This window comes from Amia ocellicauda, chromosome 13, assembly GCF_036373705.1.
Source record: "Amia ocellicauda isolate fAmiCal2 chromosome 13, fAmiCal2.hap1, whole genome shotgun sequence".
In the NCBI taxonomy this organism is placed as follows: Eukaryota; Metazoa; Chordata; class Actinopteri; order Amiiformes; family Amiidae; genus Amia; species Amia ocellicauda.
Window position 1 is genome coordinate 30,063,968 of NC_089862.1, and position 6,000 is coordinate 30,069,967.

Sequence of the window (6,000 nt, forward strand, 5' to 3'; positions counted from 1 at the left end):
AAAGAGGATTTAGGCTATATGCAGACTTCAACATAAGCTGTGTTCGAATACACAACAAGCACATTATAGCTTGAACTGTGTAAGGGAATGAGATCAAAGCAAGCTGTAACTAAGGTGCATTCAATGTGCCCTCTGTGCTGTACAGATTCAGGTAGCTGCACACTACTGCACAGGGGGACACCGCTGACACCACAGCCCCTTCAGTCTCTGCAGAATCCTGGCCAGACACAAGAGTCTCAGAAATCAAAGCCGACTTTACCCAACCCAATTCTGTGCGTCTGCTGGGTACGAAGTTGGCACACTGAGTACAACCTAAGCTCACCCTCCACAGCTGGTTACTCTGAAGCCCTTAGCATCTTTGTGTATGCATTAAGTGATGCCACAGATCACAGATAGGTACAAGGTACAAAGTGTACAAATTACACTATACTTCAATAGTCAGCACAGAGCAGAGAGAAGACTTTATCAGTGTTTACAGGCAAGTGAAACGTCCACTGCAAATAAGAGATGTAGTAAGTTGTAGTGCTCCCATGGCCTTGGTTTACCTTGGCCTGAATACCCATGATTGGTGTTGAAGCTTAATGTGGATTGATCACAGTCCCCGGTCATGTGTGTGTGCGTCTGTAGGACATGTATGGTTCTAAGTGTTTAACTTCAAATCCCCTAAGAAGTCCATCTTTATAATCTCTATCACAACTGAAATGTGATGTTGACATCCTCAAGCTAAATGCTTGCACCAAGGCAGCCAAACAAAAAACTACGACAATAACAAATTACATCCCATTACTTACACGTTGTATGTGATCATTAAAAAAGCTTATCTCAAATATATCTATACGAATTAACGAATTATAATAATAGCCTAATAATATATCGTCAGACTTTGTTTAGTTAGCAACGACGGACGCTAACATCCCGGACAGACCTGTGGGCATAAAAGCAAAACAAAATGGGGGAAAAATTAAGTTGGAATTAGCTAAACATATAAAAGTATGTGTATATTTTTCCTAAAGAAGTCCACGCTGCGTTTCCTGGCGTCTGATAAGGAAGCATGTACGTACCCACGTGTTCCATCCTAAATAACTACCGGTGGGATATAAACAGGGGACTCTAAGAAGCTGTCACATGGTAATATAATATCAACCCCGTAAAGTTTAAAGCACTACATATTTTACACTTTAAAACTCTCTCTTCTTCACTGGTTATTACATTGAAAATATGATTCAAACCTCACCTCTGTATTAGTTTCCAGTAACAACTTCAGACATTACAACAAAAAAAACAGCTACCACGCTGGCCAACCAATTCACCCTCGGAGTTTCACAGTCATAAGGAAAAGGAGTGGACGACCATTACTTCTTTCCCGGGATTCGAGAGATGCCAAGCAAATGCTCATCGTGTTCGTGCTTCATTGAAGCTGAGCAGGCAAGGAAAAGCCAGGACTGAAATGGGGGACATACGTGTTTCGGTTGTTGTTATTTAACATTATATATAGGAAGGTAGTAGTCAAAATATTTGTTTAGATGTACAAAGCATCGTTTATTTGTTTATATCCCTGTTTAACTCATTGGTGTGTGGTTGATAGTTGCAACGTAGCTAGTAGTATTATTGAACCAAGTGAAGCGGTGCAGTTAACGATTTATTTATTTACTGTGTCAGTTAGCATATATATATATATATATACATATATATATATATATATATATATATATATATATATATATATATATATATATAATTTAGAATGTGTAAAGGGCTTTATATTAATATATAATATGTAATATGATATTTGCCAAAGCAGCATAGTAACATTTAAAACATCTGTTTCAGTTTTCTGATCAGTAGCCAGTGCATGTATGCAATTTCCTACTGACCAGTTAAAATATTAACGTAGTGAAGGAACCATGTGATCTGACATGACAGTGGCACAACGAAAGATGTAACTGTAGATTTCTGTTAAGGAACAAGGCAAATGTCAGGACATGATACAAATCAAAATTGTACATCATATTTATTTCATCCAGGAAGCTATACTATAATATATGGAACTCTACATGAAAATACAATGTTATTTTTAATATGAACATTAAGGAATTCACACGATACACTTGGCTGTGTAATAATTCAGACATTCAGTATTTCTAAAAGGAATACAAAAATAAATTTTGAGTGCAATGACTCAAAGTGCATTGTTTATTTTATAGGTGTGCAAGATGAAGTGATTTTTCCCGATCTGATAGTCCTGAACAGCGTATGTGCTGATTCACAGCATCATCTTTAGCCCATGTAGTATACCCACTTATTATTTTACCAATATGCTACTGCTTCACACAGACAAACTTGTCTATATGTAATGGTTTTATTTAAAAACTATTTTAAAACAACAACAACAAAAATCATATCGCTAACATCCTGGCAAATGCAATGGTTTAAACTGTGCTGTATTGAGTGGATGTTACCATTACTAGCCTTTTTGTGCTCTTAACAATACAGTTGTTGATGCAATGTGGTATTAATGACATCCCCTCTAATGGATTATTTGGGCTGGACTGCAGCACCGCCTTTATGGTTCACAAAAAGGAATAACAGAACCTCTTATCCATCACCTGGCAACAGCGGAAGAGGTCAGGAAAACCTACAGGCAAGATCCCAAAACACTAACAAGAGATTAAACCTTTAATGTTTTCCCTTTGACGATTGTCATGTATCTCCCACTCACTAAAAAACAAACCCAGACAGGTGCGCCTGACTCTTATGCTACCATTATCATACATAGGATATTCTCCCCCCTCACCAACAATAACAGCCTAGAAGAATCTGACCATTTGCATCCGTGTGCTCTGAGCCGAGCCTGTGTGCTAGTGCCCTGCATTTTAGCAAATGATAGGAAATCGGCGTTAAATGCCAGCTGATTCTGAATAGTTTGCCATGCGTGTCATGTTGGAAATGCCATCAAAGAAGTGAATTGTTTTCATCAGAAGGTTAGATTTCCCACAATAAAACTCTGTGATTCATGGCAATGCTTGCATAAGGGCTTCTAGGACTAAATCAGGTACAGGTGGGAATCATTGACAGCAAAAAGAACATCAGGATTTGGGGCTGGATTTTTATTTATTTATCATTACTGTTTGTAGATACAGGCACAGGTTCTCATTGACTATTCTATAGGCGTGCAGCCGTTCATCTGTTAAAAAATAGAGCCCTTGATCTTCAGGGAGCAGTTTGAAAGTGTTTCCTTCTAAGCTGCCTTGAGTTACAAATACCTACCAAGATGTTAATTTCAAGGATTTGTGTTGGCTGTCAGCACATCATTGTTCAGGCTGTATCTCCTCATTGCATTCTATATAATCTGAAATCTCATATTTTCTTTCTTTTTAGTACAAATTATAGTTATAATATGTGCTCTGCTGTGCCAGTCTTCAAGGAAAACCCTTCACAGCTTGTTGAGGAGCTTGGCAGTGTGGAGAAGCATCCCTGGCATACACAAAAGAGCTTTGAAATAATTATTTGTTTTGCCAGGATCTAAATTAACCAAATGATAAAGTATTGTTACATTACTGTGGAACAAAAATTATAACAACTACATAAGAACATTCTTTAATATATTTAGGGATGCATATATTTCTGCCTGCCAAATTTGGGTATCTATATGGAAGACCCCTTAATGTAAGTTACCGTATATTCAACAACTCAGTTGCATTATTTGTAAGGACCAATAAAAACTGATACAGTGCAAGATTTACATACCATAGAGTGGTATCAAACTACCACAAAACAACAGAGTATAATTAAAAATGTAGAAATGTTGTTAAGGGGTTAGGGTTAGGGTTGCAGTTTGGGATAACTTGTCATGACATAGAAATGACAGACAGAAATGACCGAGGGCTGCCATTTTGTGAAGAAGAATCCTTGACTGAGTGCTTGACCATGTTGTGCCCATTTTAATTGAAACAGTCGCAGATGCCAATGTGACACACCTTCCTTTAGCAGTGGTGAGTAATTTTGATGAGAAAGGACTGATTATATGAATCTACATCATCTTACACAATCATGTTCAGTTAAGAGACCTTGTGGTTTTATTATGCCCGTTTGTTTTGATGTACACACTTGGTCTTGTACCTTGGTTAAACTGACTTTGGGTGGTAATGAGCCTTGCAGGAGATCTATCAAATAAATAATCAATTTATGTTAAAAGAAAAAAAAACAGTCATGTGCACTGCACTGCACAGTCATCATAATATAACCTCAACCAAGTTTAGAAAAGTGCCATAGTGGTTAAGCATGGAGAGGTATAGTAAATTATGATACAAACCTGATAATCTGACCTAGAATTGACCATCTTGATGCAGTTATTGTTGCCCAGTACACACAATCAATCATTTTATCAACTCCCTGAAATAAGTCAATTAAGAAAAAGGGAAAGATCAGATTGAAGTGAGTTGTGTTTGTGTCACATTGGTTTAATAATATTTGCTCTATCTGTGAAAGTGAAAGTTGCCAAAAGATTTCATACTAAAGTACTCAAGATCAAAACATGACCCAGGGAGACACATCCCATTGCACTGCAGTTCAATCCTTGTCAAGATTTTCAAGCTGAAGGCATGAATGTAACCCAACATGTTAGATATGTCAGGCCTTTTGGTTTATGTTGAATACTTTTTCATTAGAAAGGGTAGTAATTTTGTAGAGATTTTATGTTTCATTGCAGTTGCAGGAGCCTGCATCTCATATACCAGAAACGGATCAATCTGCTTTAGATTGGGAATCATACTTACTTCCCTGGCCTGAGAATACTTTTGTTTGAATTTTGCCATAGCCCAACCTTATATTTTTAATAGTATTTCTGTAAATATTAAGAACATTTTTGTAGTCCTTACAGTTACAAATAAATACATTTACATACATTATCAGCAGATATGACCCAAAATCTATTGTATGTGTGTTTGATGTACACACTTAGACTAGTCTCTGATTTGGGGCTTAAAAACTGTATTTGAGTGATTCTGCACTACTGATGACAACATACTTCAAGTTAACTGTTATCTCTTTTAATAGGAAGCAGTAGACAAACAAGGGGACGGATTAAATCAAAACGCTGACCCACCCGCTAATTGCAAACTACAAATCTGTACATCATAGCAGTTACATTTCTGATTAGAAGAAAGTGGCATCTTACTAAAAATGATGCCACAAAGGGATATGTTTTAAATGTGACTTGTGGAATTAATTTTCCTGATTTTATTATAAAGGACAAACACAATCATTAAGAACACAAAACATTGAATTTAAAGTATTTGAAAATACTTTGTCTGCATGCGATATTACTTTTTCCATAACGCATTACTGAGTGTAAAATATGGTTGTATGCAGGTTATTATTAGAGATAGTGTAAATGTGAGTATGAGTATAAGTAGTAGTAGTAGTAGTAATTGCATTAGGAGTAGTATGCATAAGTGATAGTATGTTACAGCAAGGTTAGTAGTTGTAGTATAAAAGCAGGTATGTTAGTTTTCATGACAATATGTATGTAGACGTATATGTAGGTCACAAGCAACGATAATACTGCAGTAAATATGTAACAGTACTACACAGTATACAACACTGCACTACACTACACTGTTATGTAACACTACAGTCCTACAAAACTGAACTGGTAAGAGTATCCCTACTACAGCTGGACTGATCATACAGTGGAAATAACCTCCGAGAGAAATTAAGCATTTTTAAAATCATAATATGCAATTACAAGCTCAATACGCACAGACAAAGTGTGGTACAGGAAATTTCATATGCAACAAAAAGTTTTATACACCAGCATAAAATGTCATGCAGGGAAAAAAGTATCATACACACTCCAAAAATGTCATACAAGATAAAAAAATGCAACACTGGACTGAAAAAGTGACATACACAACCAAAGAAATTGAATAAAGTACAGAGACATGTCATACGCCAACAAGAGGTGTGATGCTTGACCATACAATGTCATACAGGAGCAAA

General features: G+C 36.5%; 1 protein-coding gene across 4 annotated transcripts in view; it reads right to left on the reverse strand.

The window, feature by feature from the left end:
• The window catches only part of zcchc7 (zinc finger, CCHC domain containing 7), a 109,845-nt gene extending 108,520 nt beyond the window's left edge, over window positions 1-1,325 (reverse strand). For 3 of the 4 annotated variants that reach the window (XM_066720575.1, XM_066720574.1, XM_066720572.1), the window contains exon 1: window positions 1,230-1,325. The gene's annotated coding sequence lies outside the window, so the exon portion shown is untranslated. The remainder of the gene's footprint in view (window positions 1-1,229) is intronic. The other variant, XM_066720573.1, reaches the window with a different exon arrangement.
• Window positions 1,326-6,000: the final 4,675 nt, after the last annotated feature.